Below are 12,500 nucleotides of genomic sequence, written 5' to 3'. Positions count from 1 at the left end.
AAAATGTTTCCGCCCGGTTTCGAACCGGGGACCTTTCGCGTGTGAGGCGAACGTGATAACCACTACACTACGGAAACTGCTTGTCCTAAATGCTAAGTTGCAACACACTTCACTGGTATAGACCTATGCCAACAGTCAAGAATGATGAACTCATCAAGTTCATGAAGGCACATTTTACGTGTACTTTAAATAAAACACGGATTTTTTTGGTTTTACGTAAAATGTTTCCGCCCGGTTTCGAACCGGGGACTTTTCGCGTGTGAGGCGAACGTGATAACCACTACACTACGAAAACTGCTTGTCCACCCTGTTAAGTTGCAACACACTTCACTGGTATCGACCTATGTCAATAGTGAAGAATGATGAAAAAATCAAGTTCATGAAGGCACATTTTACGTGCACTTTAAATAAAATACGAATTTGTTAGATTTTACATAAAATGTTTCCGGCTGGTTTCGAACCGGGGACCATTCCCGTGTTAGGACTCATCAAGTTCATGAGGGCACATTTTACGTGCACTTTAAATAAAATACGAATTTGTTAGATTTTACGTAAAATGCTTCCACCCGGTTTCGAACCGGGGACCTTTCACATGTAAAGCGAACGTGATAACCACTACACTACGGAAACTGATAATTGGTTCTTTACCCTTCTATCTGGCAACAAAACTGACACCTTTTTACAAGGAGTCATGTTTGCATAGACCGCAATACCTGCAGTCATAATACAAACAAAAGAACATAACGGAAACTGCTTGCTAAGTTGCAACACACTTCACTGGTATAGACCTATGCCAACAGTGAAGAATGATGAATTCATGACCTTCATGAGGGCACATTTTACGTGCACTCTAAATAAAAAACGAGTTTTTTGGGGTTTTACGTAAAATGTTTCCACCCGGTTTCGCGTATGAGGCGAACGTGATAACCACTACACTACGGAAACTGCTTGTCCTACTTGCTAAGTTGCAACTCAGTTCACTGGTAAAGACCTATGCCAACATTCAAGAATGATGAACTCATCAAGTTCATGAAGGCACATTTTACGTGCGCTTTAAATAAAACACGATTTGTTTTGGTTTTACGTAAAATGTTTCCGCCCGGTTTCGAACCGGGGACCTTTCGCGTGTTAGGCGAACGTGATAACCACTACACTACGGAAACTGCTTGCTCTAAATGCTAAGTTGCAACACACTTCACTGGTATAGACCTATGCCAACATTCAAGAATGATGAACTCATCAAGTTCATGAAGGCACATTTTACGTGCGCTTTAAATAAAACACGATTTGTTTTGGTTTTACGTAAAATGTTTCCGCCCGGTTTCGAACCGGGGACCTTTCGCGTGTTAAGCGAACGTGATAACCACTACACTACGGAAACTGCTTGCTATAAATGCTAAGTTGCAACACACTTCACTGGTATAGACCTATGCCAACAATGCAGAATGATGAACTCATCAAGTTCATGAAGGCACATTTTATGTGAACTTTAAATAAAACACGATTTTTTTTGGTTTTACGTAAAATGTTTCCGCCCGGTTTCGAACCGGGGACCTTTCGCGTGTTAGGCGAACGTGATAACCACTACACTACGGAAACTGCTTGCTCTAAATGATAAGTTGCAACACACTTCACTGGTATAGACCTATGCCAACAATGCAGAATGATGAATTCATCACCTTCATAAGGGCACATTTTACGTGAACTTTAAATAAAACACGATTTTTTTTGGTTTTACGTAAAATGTTTCCGCCCGGTTTCGAACCGGGGACCTTTCGCGTGTGAGGCGAACGTGATAACCACTACACTACGGAAACTGCTTGTCCTAAATGCTAAGTTGCAACACACTTCACTGGTATAGACCTATGCCAACAGTCAAGAATGATGAACTCATCAAGTTCATGAAGGCACATTTTACGTGTACTTTAAATAAAACACGGATTTTTTTGGTTTTACGTAAAATGTTTCCGCCCGGTTTCGAACCGGGGACTTTTCGCGTGTGAGGCGAACGTGATAACCACTACACTACGAAAACTGCTTGTCCACCCTGTTAAGTTGCAACACACTTCACTGGTATCGACCTATGTCAATAGTGAAGAATGATGAAAAAATCAAGTTCATGAAGGCACATTTTACGTGCACTTTAAATAAAATACGAATTTGTTAGATTTTACATAAAATGTTTCCGGCTGGTTTCGAACCGGAGACCATTCCCGTGTTAGGACTCATCAAGTTCATGAGGGCACATTTTACGTGCACTTTAAATAAAATACGAATTTGTTAGATTTTACGTAAAATGCTTCCACCCGGTTTCGAACCGGGGACCTTTCACATGTAAAGCGAACGTGATAACCACTACACTACGGAAACTGATAATTGGTTCTTTACCCTTCTATCTGGCAACAAAACTGACACCTTTTTACAAGGAGTCATGTTTGCATAGACCGCAATACCTGCAGTCATAATACAAACAAAAGAACATAACGGAAACTGCTTGCTAAGTTGCAACACACTTCACTGGTATAGACCTATGCCAACAGTGAAGAATGATGAATTCATGACCTTCATGAGGGCACATTTTACGTGCACTCTAAATAAAACACGAGTTTTTGGGGTTTTACGTAAAATTATGTGAACTTTAAATAAAACACGATTTTTTTTGGTTTTACGTAAAATGTTTCCGCCCGGTTTCGAACCGGGGACCTTTCGCGTGTTAGGCGAACGTGATAACCACTACACTACGGAAACTGCTTGCTCTAAATGATAAGTTGCAACACACTTCACTGGTATAGACCTATGCCAACAATGCAGAATGATGAATTCATCACCTTCATAAGGGCACATTTTACGTGAACTTTAAATAAAACACGATTTTTTTTGGTTTTACGTAAAATGTTTCCGCCCGGTTTCGAACCGGGGACCTTTCGCGTGTGAGGCGAACGTGATAACCACTACACTACGGAAACTGCTTGTCCTAAATGCTAAGTTGCAACACACTTCACTGGTATAGACCTATGCCAACAGTCAAGAATGATGAACTCATCAAGTTCATGAAGGCACATTTTACCTGTACTTTAAATAAAACACGGATTTTTTTGGTTTTACGTAAAATGTTTCCGCCCGGTTTCGAACCGGGGACTATTCGCGTGTGAGGCGAACGTGATAACCACTACACTACGAAAACTGCTTGTCCACCCTGTTAAGTTGCAACACACTTCACTGGTATCGACCTATGTCAATAGTGAAGAATGATGAAAAAATCAAGTTCATGAAGGCACATTTTACGTGCACTTTAAATAAAATACGAATTTGTTAGATTTTACATAAAATGTTTCCGGCTGGTTTCGAACCGGAGACCATTCCCGTGTTAGGACTCATCAAGTTCATGAGGGCACATTTTACGTGCACTTTAAATAAAATACGAATTTGTTAGATTTTACATAAAATGCTTCCACCCGGTTTCGAACCGGGGACCTTTCACATGTAAAGCGAACGTGATAACCACTACACTACGGAAACTGATAATTGGTTCTTTACCCTTCTATCTGGCAACAAAACTGACACCTTTTTACAAGGAGTCATGTTTGCATAGACCGCAATACCTGCAGTCATAATACAAACAAAAGAACATAACGGAAACTGCTTGCTAAGTTGCAACACACTTCACTGGTATAGACCTATGCCAACAGTGAAGAATGATGAATTCATGACCTTCATGAGGGCACATTTTACGTGCACTCTAAATAAAACACGAGTTTTTGGGGTTTTACGTAAAATGTTTCCACCCGGTTTCGCGTATGAGGCGAACGTGATAACCACTACACTACGGAAACTGCTTGTCCTACTTGCTAAGTTGCAACTCAGTTCACTGGTAAAGACCTATGCCAACATTCAAGAATGATGAACTCATCAAGTTCATGAAGGCACATTTTACGTGCGCTTTAAATAAAACACGATTTGTTTTGGTTTTACGTAAAATGTTTCCGCCCGGTTTCGAACCGGGGACCTTTCGCGTGTTAGGCGAACGTGATAACTACTACACTACGGAAACTGCTTGCTCTAAATGCTAAGTTGCAACACACTTCACTGGTATAGACCTATGCCAACAATGCAGAATGATAAACTCATCAAGTTCATGAAGGCACATTTTATGTGAACTTTAAATAAAACACGATTTTTTTTGGTTTTACGTAAAATGTTTCCGCCCGGTTTCGAACCGGGGACCTTTCGCGTGTTAGGAAAACGTGATAACCACTACACTACGGAAACTGCTTGCTCTAAATGATAAGTTGCAACACACTTCACTGGTATAGACCTATGCCAACAATGCAGAATGATGAATTCATCACCTTCATAAGGGCACATTTTACGTGAACTTTAAATAAAACACGATTTTTTTTGGTTTTACGTAAAATGTTTCCGCCCGGTTTCGAACCGGGGACCTTTCGCGTGTGAGGCGAACGTGATAACCACTACACTACGGAAACTGCTTGTCCTAAATGCTAAGTTGCAACACACTTCACTGGTATAGACCTATGCCAACAGTCAAGAATGATGAACTCATCAAGTTCATGAAGGCACATTTTACGTGTACTTTAAATAAAACACGGATTTTTTTGGTTTTACGTAAAATGTTTCCGCCCGGTTTCGAACCGGGGACTTTTCGCATGTGAGGCGAACGTGATAACCACTACACTACGAAAACTGCTTGTCCACCCTGTTAAGTTGCAACACACTTCACTGGTATCGACCTATGTCAATAGTGAAGAATGATGAAAAAATCAAGTTCATGAAGGCACATTTTACGTGCACTTTAAATAAAATACGAATTTGTTAGATTTTACATAAAATGTTTCCGGCTGGTTTCGAACCGGGGACCATTCCCGTGTTAGGACTCATCAAGTTCATGAGGGCACATTTTACGTGCACTTTAAATAAAATACGAATTTGTTAGATTTTACGTAAAATGCTTCCACCCGGTTTCGAACCGGGGACCTTTCACATGTAAAGCGAACGTGATAACCACTACACTACGGAAACTGCTTGCTATAAATGCTAAGTTGCAACACACTTCACTGGTATAGACCTATGCCAACATTCAAGAATGATGAACTCATCAAGTTCATGAAGGCACATTTTACGTGCGCTTTAAATAAAACACGATTTGTTTTGGTTTTACGTAAAATGTTTCCGCCCGGTTTCGAACCGGGGACCTTTCGCGTGTTAGGCGAACGTGATAACCACTACACTACGGAAACTGCTTGCTATAAATGCTAAGTTGCAACACACTTCACTGGTATAGACCTATGCCAACAATGCAGAATGATGAACTCATCAAGTTCATGAAGGCACATTTTATGTGAACTTTAAATAAAACACGATTTTTTTTGGTTTTACGTAAAATGTTTCCGCCCGGTTTCGAACCGGGGACCTTTCGCGTGTTAGGCGAACGTGATAACCACTACACTACGGAAACTGCTTGCTCTAAATGATAAGTTGCAACACACTTCACTGGTATAGACCTATGCCAACAATGCAGAATGATGAATTCATCACCTTCATAAGGGCACATTTTACGTGAACTTTAAATAAAACACGATTTTTTTTGGTTTTACGTAAAATGTTTCCGCCCGGTTTCGAACCGGGGACCTTTCGCGTGTGAGGCGAACGTGATAACCACTACACTACGGAAACTGCTTGTCCTAAATGCTAAGTTGCAACACACTTCACTGGTATAGACCTATGCCAACAGTCAAGAATGATGAACTCATCAAGTTCATGAAGGCACATTTTACGTGTACTTTAAATAAAACACGGATTTTTTTGGTTTTACGTAAAATGTTTCCGCCCGGTTTCGAACCGGGGACTTTTCGCGTGTGAGGCGAACGTGATAACCACTACACTACGAAAACTGCTTGTCCACCCTGTTAAGTTGCAACACACTTCACTGGTATCGACCTATGTCAATAGTGAAGAATGATGAAAAAATCAAGTTCATGAAGGCACATTTTACGTGCACTTTAAATAAAATACGAATTTGTTAGATTTTACATAAAATGTTTCCGGCTGGTTTCGAACCGGAGACCATTCCCGTGTTAGGACTCATCAAGTTCATGAGGGCACATTTTACGTGCACTTTAAATAAAATACGAATTTGTTAGATTTTACGTAAAATGCTTCCACCCGGTTTCGAACCGGGGACCTTTCACATGTAAAGCGAACGTGATAACCACTACACTACGGAAACTGATAATTGGTTCTTTACCCTTCTATCTGGCAACAAAACTGACACCTTTTTACAAGGAGTCATGTTTGCATAGACCGCAATACCTGCAGTCATAATACAAACAAAAGAACATAACGGAAACTGCTTGCTAAGTTGCAACACACTTCACTGGTATAGACCTATGCCAACAGTGAAGAATGATGAATTCATGACCTTCATGAGGGCACATTTTACGTGCACTCTAAATAAAACACGAGTTTTTGGGGTTTTACGTAAAATTATGTGAACTTTAAATAAAACACGATTTTTTTTGGTTTTACGTAAAATGTTTCCGCCCGGTTTCGAACCGGGGACCTTTCGCGTGTTAGGCGAACGTGATAACCACTACACTACGGAAACTGCTTGTCCTAAATGCTAAGTTGCAACACACTTCACTGGTATAGACCTATGCCAACAGTCAAGAATGATGAACTCATCAAGTTCATGAAGGCACATTTTACGTGTACTTTAAATAAAACACGGATTTTTTTGGTTTTACGTAAAATGTTTCCGCCCGGTTTCGAACCGGGGACTTTTCGCGTGTGAGGCGAACGTGATAACCACTACACTACGAAAACTGCTTGTCCACCCTGTTAAGTTGCAACACACTTCACTGGTATCGACCTATGTCAATAGTGAAGAATGATGAAAAAATCAAGTTCATGAAGGCACATTTTACGTGCACTTTAAATAAAATACGAATTTGTTAGATTTTACATAAAATGTTTCCGGCTGGTTTCGAACCGGAGACCATTCCCGTGTTAGGACTCATCAAGTTCATGAGGGCACATTTTACGTGCACTTTAAATAAAATACGAATTTGTTAGATTTTACGTAAAATGCTTCCACCCGGTTTCGAACCGGGGACCTTTCACATGTAAAGCGAACGTGATAACCACTACACTACGGAAACTGATAATTGGTTCTTTACCCTTCTATCTGGCAACAAAACTGACACCTTTTTACAAGGAGTCATGTTTGCATAGACCGCAATACCTGCAGTCATAATACAAACAAAAGAACATAACGGAAACTGCTTGCTAAGTTGCAACACACTTCACTGGTATAGACCTATGCCAACAGTGAAGAATGATGAATTCATGACCTTCATGAGGGCACATTTTACGTGCACTCTAAATAAAACACGAGTTTTTGGGGTTTTACGTAAAATGTTTCCACCCGGTTTCGCGTATGAGGCGAACGTGATAACCACTACACTACGGAAACTGCTTGTCCTACTTGCTAAGTTGCAACTCAGTTCACTGGTAAAGACCTATGCCAACATTCAAGAATGATGAACTCATCAAGTTCATGAAGGCACATTTTACGTGCGCTTTAAATAAAACACGATTTGTTTTGGTTTTACGTAAAATGTTTCCGCCCGGTTTCGAACCGGGGACCTTTCGCGTGTTAGGCGAACGTGATAACTACTACACTACGGAAACTGCTTGCTCTAAATGCTAAGTTGCAACACACTTCACTGGTATAGACCTATGCCAACAATGCAGAATGATAAACTCATCAAGTTCATGAAGGCACATTTTATGTGAACTTTAAATAAAACACGATTTTTTTTGGTTTTACGTAAAATGTTTCCGCCCGGTTTCGAACCGGGGACCTTTCGCGCGTTAGGAGAACGTGATAACCACTACACTACGGAAACTGCTTGCTCTAAATGATAAGTTGCAACACACTTCACTGGTATAGACCTATGCCAACAATGCAGAATGATGAATTCATCACCTTCATAAGGGCACATTTTACGTGAACTTTAAATAAAACACGATTTTTTTTGGTTTTACGTAAAATGTTTCCGCCCGGTTTCGAACCGGGGACCTTTCGCGTGTGAGGCGAACGTGATAACCACTACACTACGGAAACTGCTTGTCCTAAATGCTAAGTTGCAACACACTTCACTGGTATAGACCTATGCCAACAGTCAAGAATGATGAACTCATCAAGTTCATGAAGGCACATTTTACGTGTACTTTAAATAAAACACGGATTTTTTTGGTTTTACGTAAAATGTTTCCGCCCGGTTTCGAACCGGGGACTTTTCGCATGTGAGGCGAACGTGATAACCACTACACTACGAAAACTGCTTGTCCACCCTGTTAAGTTGCAACACACTTCACTGGTATCGACCTATGTCAATAGTGAAGAATGATGAAAAAATCAAGTTCATGAAGGCACATTTTACGTGCACTTTAAATAAAATACGAATTTGTTAGATTTTACATAAAATGTTTCCGGCTGGTTTCGAACCGGGGACCATTCCCGTGTTAGGACTCATCAAGTTCATGAGGGCACATTTTACGTGCACTTTAAATAAAATACGAATTTGTTAGATTTTACGTAAAATGCTTCCACCCGGTTTCGAACCGGGGACCTTTCACATGTAAAGCGAACGTGATAACCACTACACTACGGAAACTGATAATTGGTTCTTTACCCTTCTATCTGGCAACAAAACTGACACCTTTTTACAAGGAGTCATGTTTGCATAGACCGCAATACCTGCAGTCATAATACAAACAAAAGAACATAACGGAAACTGCTTGCTAAGTTGCAACACACTTCACTGGTATAGACCTATGCCAACAGTGAAGAATGATGAATTCATGACCTTCATGAGGGCACATTTTACGTGCACTCTAAATAAAACACGAGTTTTTGGGGTTTTACGTAAAATGTTTCCACCCGGTTTCGCGTATGAGGCGAACGTGATAACCACTACACTACGGAAACTGCTTGTCCTACTTGCTAAGTTGCAACTCAGTTCACTGGTAAAGACCTATGCCAACATTCAAGAATGATGAACTCATCAAGTTCATGAAGGCACATTTTACGTGCGCTTTAAATAAAACACGATTTGTTTTGGTTTTACGTAAAATGTTTCCGCCCGGTTTCGAACCGGGGACCTTTCGCGTGTTAGGCGAACGTGATAACTACTACACTACGGAAACTGCTTGCTCTAAATGCTAAGTTGCAACACACTTCACTGGTATAGACCTATGCCAACAATGCAGAATGATAAACTCATCAAGTTCATGAAGGCACATTTTATGTGAACTTTAAATAAAACACGATTTTTTTTGGTTTTACGTAAAATGTTTCCGCCCGGTTTCGAACCGGGGACCTTTCGCGTGTGAGGCGAACGTGATAACCAATAACACTACGGAAACTTCTTGGCAAACCTTTGAAGTTGCAAAACACTTCACTGGTATAGACCTATGCCAACAATGCAGAATGATGAATTCATCACCTTCATGAGGGCACATTTTACGTGAACTTTAAATAAAACACGATTTTTTTTGGTTTTACGTAAAATGTTTCCACCCGGTTTCGCGTATGAGGCGAACGTGATAACCACTACACTACGGAAACTGCTTGTCCAACTTGCTAAGTTGCAACACACTTCACTGGTATAGACCTATGCCAACAGTGAAGAATGATGAAATCATCAAGTTCATGAAGGCACATTTTACGTGCACTTTAAATAAAACACCAATTTCTTTGGTTTTACGTAAAATGTTTCCGCCCGGTTTCGAAACGGGGACCTTTCGGAGCTTAGGCGAACGTGATAACCACTACACTACGGAAACTTCTTGGCAAACCTTTGAAGTTGCAAAACACTTCACTGGTATAGACCTATGCCAACAATGCAGAATGATGAAATCACCTTCATGAGGGCACATTTTACGTGAACTTTTAATAAAACACGATTTTTTTTGGTTTTACGTAAAATGTTTCCGCCCGGTTTCGAACCGGGGACCTTTCGCGTGTGAGGCGGACGTGATAACCACTACACTACGGAAACTGCTTGTCCTACTTGCTAAGTTGCAACTCAGTTTACTGGTATAGACCTATGCCAACATTCAAGAATGATGAACTCATCAAGTTCATGAAGGCACATTTTACGTGCGCTTTAAATAAAACACGATTTGTTTTGGTTTTACGTAAAATGTTTCCGCCCGGTTTCGAACCGGGGACCTTTCGCGTGTTAGGCGAACGTGATAACCACTACACTACGGAAACTGCTTGCTCTAAATGCTAAGTTGCAACACACTTCACTGGTATAGACCTATGCCAACATTCAAGAATGATGAACTCATCAAGTTCATGAAGGCACATTTTACGTGCGCTTTAAATAAAACACGATTTGTTTTGGTTTTACGTAAAATGTTTCCGCCCGGTTTCGAACCGGGGAACTTTCGCGTGTTAGGCGAACGTGATAACCACTACACTACGGAAACTGCTTGCTATAAATGCTAAGTTGCAACACACTTCACTGGTATAGACCTATGCCAACAATGCAGAATGATGAAGTCATCAAGTTCATGAAGGCACATTTTATGTGAACTTTAAATAAAACACGATTTTTTTTTGGTTTTACGTAAAATGTTTCCGCCCGGTTTCGAACCGGGGACCTTTCACGTGTTAGGCGAACGTGATAACCACTACACTACGGAAACTGCTTGCTCTAAATGATAAGTTGCAACACACTTCACTGGTATAGACCTATGCCAACAATGCAGAATGATGAATTCATCACCTTCATAAGGGCACATTTTACGTGAACTTTAAATAAAACATGATTTTTTTTGGTTTTACGTAAAATGTTTCCGCCCGGTTTCGAACCGGGGACCTTTCGCGTGTGAGGCGAGCGTGATAACCACTACACTACGGAAACTGCTTGTCCTAAATGCTAAGTTGCAACACACTTCACTGGTATAGACCTATGCCAACAGTCAAGAATGATGAACTCATCAAGTTCATGAAGGCACATTTTACGTGTACTTTAAATAAAAACGGATTTTTTTGGTTTTACGTAAAATGTTTCCGCCCGGTTTCGAACCGGGGACTTTTCGCGTGTGAGGCGAACGTGATAACCACTACACTACGAAAACTGCTTGTCCACCCTGTTAAGTTGCAACACACTTCACTGGTATCGACCAATGTCAATAGTGAAGAATGATGAAAAAATCAAGTTCATGAAGGCACATTTTACGTGCACTTTAAATAAAATACGAATTTGTTAGATTTTACATAAAATGTTTCCGGCTGGTTTCGAACCGGGGACCATTCCCGTGTTAGGACTCATCAAGTTCATGAGGGCACATTTTACGTGCACTTTAAATAAAACACGATTTGTTTTGGTTTTACGTAAAATGTTTCCGCCCGGTTTCGAACCGGGGACCTTTCGCGTGTTAGGCGAACGTGATAACTACTACACTACGGAAACTGCTTGCTCTAAATGCTAAGTTGCAACACACTTCACTGGTATAGACCTATGCCAACAATGCAGAATGATAAACTCATCAAGTTCATGAAGGCACATTTTATGTGAACTTTAAATAAAACACGATTTTTTTTGGTTTTACGTAAAATGTTTCCGCCCGGTTTCGAATCGGGGACCTTTCGCGTGTTAGGCGAACGTGATAACCACTACACTACGGAAACTGCTTGCTCTAAATGATGAGTTGCAACACACTTCACTGGTATAGACCTATGCCAACAATGCAGAATGATGAATTCATCACCTTCATAAGGGCACATTTTACGTGAACTTTAAATAAAACACGATTTTTTTTGGTTTTACGTAAAATGTTTCCGCCCGGTTTCGAACCGGGGACCTTTCGCGTGTGAGGCGAACGTGATAACCAATAACACTACGGAAACTTCTTGGCAAACCTTTGAAGTTGCAAAACACTTCACTGGTATAGACCTATGCCAACAATGCAGAATGATGAATTCATCACCTTCATGAGGGCACATTTTACGTGAACTTTAAATAAAACACGATTTTTTTTGGTTTTACGTAAAATGTTTCCACCCGGTTTCGCGTATGAGGCGAACGTGATAACCACTACACTACGGAAACTGCTTGTCCAACTTGCTAAGTTGCAACACACTTCACTGGTATAGACCTATGCCAACAGTGAAGAATGATGAAATCATCAAGTTCATGAAGGCACATTTTACGTGCACTTTAAATAAAACACCAATTTCTTTGGTTTTACGTAAAATGTTTCCGCCCGGTTTCGAAACGGGGACCTTTCGGTGGTTAGGCGAACGTGATAACCACTACACTACGGAAACTTCTTGGCAAACCTTTGAAGTTGCAAAACACTTCACTGGTATAGACCTATGCCAACAATGCAGAATGATGAATTCATCACCTTCATGAGGGCACATTTTACGTGAACTTTAAATAAAACACGATTTTTTTTGG

At 40.6% G+C, this 12,500-nt stretch overlaps 39 non-coding genes across 39 annotated transcripts; all 39 read right to left on the bottom strand.

The window, feature by feature from the left end:
* Positions 1 to 4: 4 nt before the first annotated feature.
* Positions 5 to 77, bottom strand: TRNAV-CAC (transfer RNA valine (anticodon CAC)). The gene has a single exon. It is a non-coding gene; the product is annotated as a tRNA-Val (tRNA).
* Positions 78 to 222: 145 nt separating this feature from the next.
* Positions 223 to 295, bottom strand: TRNAV-CAC (transfer RNA valine (anticodon CAC)). Its single transcript has one exon. It is a non-coding gene; the product is annotated as a tRNA-Val (tRNA).
* Positions 296 to 557: 262 nt separating this feature from the next.
* TRNAV-UAC (transfer RNA valine (anticodon UAC)) lies at positions 558 to 630 on the bottom strand. Its single transcript has one exon. It is a non-coding gene; the product is annotated as a tRNA-Val (tRNA).
* A 460-nt stretch (positions 631 to 1,090) lies between these two features.
* TRNAV-AAC (transfer RNA valine (anticodon AAC)) lies at positions 1,091 to 1,163 on the bottom strand. The gene has a single exon. It is a non-coding gene; the product is annotated as a tRNA-Val (tRNA).
* Positions 1,164 to 1,308: 145 nt separating this feature from the next.
* TRNAV-AAC (transfer RNA valine (anticodon AAC)) lies at positions 1,309 to 1,381 on the bottom strand. The gene has a single exon. It is a non-coding gene; the product is annotated as a tRNA-Val (tRNA).
* A 145-nt stretch (positions 1,382 to 1,526) lies between these two features.
* Positions 1,527 to 1,599, bottom strand: TRNAV-AAC (transfer RNA valine (anticodon AAC)). Its single transcript has one exon. It is a non-coding gene; the product is annotated as a tRNA-Val (tRNA).
* Positions 1,600 to 1,744: 145 nt separating this feature from the next.
* Positions 1,745 to 1,817, bottom strand: TRNAV-CAC (transfer RNA valine (anticodon CAC)). Its single transcript has one exon. It is a non-coding gene; the product is annotated as a tRNA-Val (tRNA).
* Positions 1,818 to 1,962: 145 nt separating this feature from the next.
* On the bottom strand, positions 1,963 to 2,035 carry TRNAV-CAC (transfer RNA valine (anticodon CAC)). The gene has a single exon. It is a non-coding gene; the product is annotated as a tRNA-Val (tRNA).
* Positions 2,036 to 2,297: 262 nt separating this feature from the next.
* On the bottom strand, positions 2,298 to 2,370 carry TRNAV-UAC (transfer RNA valine (anticodon UAC)). The gene has a single exon. It is a non-coding gene; the product is annotated as a tRNA-Val (tRNA).
* Positions 2,371 to 2,675: 305 nt separating this feature from the next.
* TRNAV-AAC (transfer RNA valine (anticodon AAC)) lies at positions 2,676 to 2,748 on the bottom strand. Its single transcript has one exon. It is a non-coding gene; the product is annotated as a tRNA-Val (tRNA).
* Positions 2,749 to 2,893: 145 nt separating this feature from the next.
* On the bottom strand, positions 2,894 to 2,966 carry TRNAV-CAC (transfer RNA valine (anticodon CAC)). Its single transcript has one exon. It is a non-coding gene; the product is annotated as a tRNA-Val (tRNA).
* A 480-nt stretch (positions 2,967 to 3,446) lies between these two features.
* Positions 3,447 to 3,519, bottom strand: TRNAV-UAC (transfer RNA valine (anticodon UAC)). Its single transcript has one exon. It is a non-coding gene; the product is annotated as a tRNA-Val (tRNA).
* Positions 3,520 to 3,978: 459 nt separating this feature from the next.
* TRNAV-AAC (transfer RNA valine (anticodon AAC)) lies at positions 3,979 to 4,051 on the bottom strand. Its single transcript has one exon. It is a non-coding gene; the product is annotated as a tRNA-Val (tRNA).
* A 145-nt stretch (positions 4,052 to 4,196) lies between these two features.
* TRNAV-AAC (transfer RNA valine (anticodon AAC)) lies at positions 4,197 to 4,269 on the bottom strand. Its single transcript has one exon. It is a non-coding gene; the product is annotated as a tRNA-Val (tRNA).
* A 145-nt stretch (positions 4,270 to 4,414) lies between these two features.
* TRNAV-CAC (transfer RNA valine (anticodon CAC)) lies at positions 4,415 to 4,487 on the bottom strand. Its single transcript has one exon. It is a non-coding gene; the product is annotated as a tRNA-Val (tRNA).
* A 145-nt stretch (positions 4,488 to 4,632) lies between these two features.
* Positions 4,633 to 4,705, bottom strand: TRNAV-CAC (transfer RNA valine (anticodon CAC)). Its single transcript has one exon. It is a non-coding gene; the product is annotated as a tRNA-Val (tRNA).
* Positions 4,706 to 4,967: 262 nt separating this feature from the next.
* Positions 4,968 to 5,040, bottom strand: TRNAV-UAC (transfer RNA valine (anticodon UAC)). Its single transcript has one exon. It is a non-coding gene; the product is annotated as a tRNA-Val (tRNA).
* Positions 5,041 to 5,185: 145 nt separating this feature from the next.
* On the bottom strand, positions 5,186 to 5,258 carry TRNAV-AAC (transfer RNA valine (anticodon AAC)). Its single transcript has one exon. It is a non-coding gene; the product is annotated as a tRNA-Val (tRNA).
* A 145-nt stretch (positions 5,259 to 5,403) lies between these two features.
* TRNAV-AAC (transfer RNA valine (anticodon AAC)) lies at positions 5,404 to 5,476 on the bottom strand. Its single transcript has one exon. It is a non-coding gene; the product is annotated as a tRNA-Val (tRNA).
* Positions 5,477 to 5,621: 145 nt separating this feature from the next.
* On the bottom strand, positions 5,622 to 5,694 carry TRNAV-CAC (transfer RNA valine (anticodon CAC)). Its single transcript has one exon. It is a non-coding gene; the product is annotated as a tRNA-Val (tRNA).
* A 145-nt stretch (positions 5,695 to 5,839) lies between these two features.
* TRNAV-CAC (transfer RNA valine (anticodon CAC)) lies at positions 5,840 to 5,912 on the bottom strand. Its single transcript has one exon. It is a non-coding gene; the product is annotated as a tRNA-Val (tRNA).
* A 262-nt stretch (positions 5,913 to 6,174) lies between these two features.
* On the bottom strand, positions 6,175 to 6,247 carry TRNAV-UAC (transfer RNA valine (anticodon UAC)). Its single transcript has one exon. It is a non-coding gene; the product is annotated as a tRNA-Val (tRNA).
* A 305-nt stretch (positions 6,248 to 6,552) lies between these two features.
* TRNAV-AAC (transfer RNA valine (anticodon AAC)) lies at positions 6,553 to 6,625 on the bottom strand. Its single transcript has one exon. It is a non-coding gene; the product is annotated as a tRNA-Val (tRNA).
* Positions 6,626 to 6,770: 145 nt separating this feature from the next.
* Positions 6,771 to 6,843, bottom strand: TRNAV-CAC (transfer RNA valine (anticodon CAC)). Its single transcript has one exon. It is a non-coding gene; the product is annotated as a tRNA-Val (tRNA).
* A 262-nt stretch (positions 6,844 to 7,105) lies between these two features.
* On the bottom strand, positions 7,106 to 7,178 carry TRNAV-UAC (transfer RNA valine (anticodon UAC)). The gene has a single exon. It is a non-coding gene; the product is annotated as a tRNA-Val (tRNA).
* A 459-nt stretch (positions 7,179 to 7,637) lies between these two features.
* Positions 7,638 to 7,710, bottom strand: TRNAV-AAC (transfer RNA valine (anticodon AAC)). The gene has a single exon. It is a non-coding gene; the product is annotated as a tRNA-Val (tRNA).
* A 145-nt stretch (positions 7,711 to 7,855) lies between these two features.
* Positions 7,856 to 7,928, bottom strand: TRNAV-AAC (transfer RNA valine (anticodon AAC)). Its single transcript has one exon. It is a non-coding gene; the product is annotated as a tRNA-Val (tRNA).
* A 145-nt stretch (positions 7,929 to 8,073) lies between these two features.
* TRNAV-CAC (transfer RNA valine (anticodon CAC)) lies at positions 8,074 to 8,146 on the bottom strand. The gene has a single exon. It is a non-coding gene; the product is annotated as a tRNA-Val (tRNA).
* Positions 8,147 to 8,291: 145 nt separating this feature from the next.
* TRNAV-CAC (transfer RNA valine (anticodon CAC)) lies at positions 8,292 to 8,364 on the bottom strand. The gene has a single exon. It is a non-coding gene; the product is annotated as a tRNA-Val (tRNA).
* Positions 8,365 to 8,626: 262 nt separating this feature from the next.
* TRNAV-UAC (transfer RNA valine (anticodon UAC)) lies at positions 8,627 to 8,699 on the bottom strand. Its single transcript has one exon. It is a non-coding gene; the product is annotated as a tRNA-Val (tRNA).
* Positions 8,700 to 9,158: 459 nt separating this feature from the next.
* On the bottom strand, positions 9,159 to 9,231 carry TRNAV-AAC (transfer RNA valine (anticodon AAC)). Its single transcript has one exon. It is a non-coding gene; the product is annotated as a tRNA-Val (tRNA).
* Positions 9,232 to 10,012: 781 nt separating this feature from the next.
* TRNAV-CAC (transfer RNA valine (anticodon CAC)) lies at positions 10,013 to 10,085 on the bottom strand. The gene has a single exon. It is a non-coding gene; the product is annotated as a tRNA-Val (tRNA).
* A 145-nt stretch (positions 10,086 to 10,230) lies between these two features.
* On the bottom strand, positions 10,231 to 10,303 carry TRNAV-AAC (transfer RNA valine (anticodon AAC)). The gene has a single exon. It is a non-coding gene; the product is annotated as a tRNA-Val (tRNA).
* A 145-nt stretch (positions 10,304 to 10,448) lies between these two features.
* TRNAV-AAC (transfer RNA valine (anticodon AAC)) lies at positions 10,449 to 10,521 on the bottom strand. The gene has a single exon. It is a non-coding gene; the product is annotated as a tRNA-Val (tRNA).
* Positions 10,522 to 10,667: 146 nt separating this feature from the next.
* TRNAV-AAC (transfer RNA valine (anticodon AAC)) lies at positions 10,668 to 10,740 on the bottom strand. The gene has a single exon. It is a non-coding gene; the product is annotated as a tRNA-Val (tRNA).
* Positions 10,741 to 10,885: 145 nt separating this feature from the next.
* Positions 10,886 to 10,958, bottom strand: TRNAV-CAC (transfer RNA valine (anticodon CAC)). The gene has a single exon. It is a non-coding gene; the product is annotated as a tRNA-Val (tRNA).
* A 144-nt stretch (positions 10,959 to 11,102) lies between these two features.
* TRNAV-CAC (transfer RNA valine (anticodon CAC)) lies at positions 11,103 to 11,175 on the bottom strand. The gene has a single exon. It is a non-coding gene; the product is annotated as a tRNA-Val (tRNA).
* Positions 11,176 to 11,437: 262 nt separating this feature from the next.
* Positions 11,438 to 11,510, bottom strand: TRNAV-AAC (transfer RNA valine (anticodon AAC)). Its single transcript has one exon. It is a non-coding gene; the product is annotated as a tRNA-Val (tRNA).
* Positions 11,511 to 11,655: 145 nt separating this feature from the next.
* TRNAV-AAC (transfer RNA valine (anticodon AAC)) lies at positions 11,656 to 11,728 on the bottom strand. Its single transcript has one exon. It is a non-coding gene; the product is annotated as a tRNA-Val (tRNA).
* Between the last annotated feature and the right edge of the window lie 772 nt (positions 11,729 to 12,500).

The sequence above is a fragment of the Lampetra fluviatilis genome, chromosome 35, assembly GCF_964198595.1.
Source record: "Lampetra fluviatilis chromosome 35, kcLamFluv1.1, whole genome shotgun sequence".
Classification (NCBI taxonomy): Eukaryota; Metazoa; Chordata; class Hyperoartia; order Petromyzontiformes; family Petromyzontidae; genus Lampetra; species Lampetra fluviatilis.
This window is presented reverse-complemented; position numbering and strand designations above follow the sequence as displayed.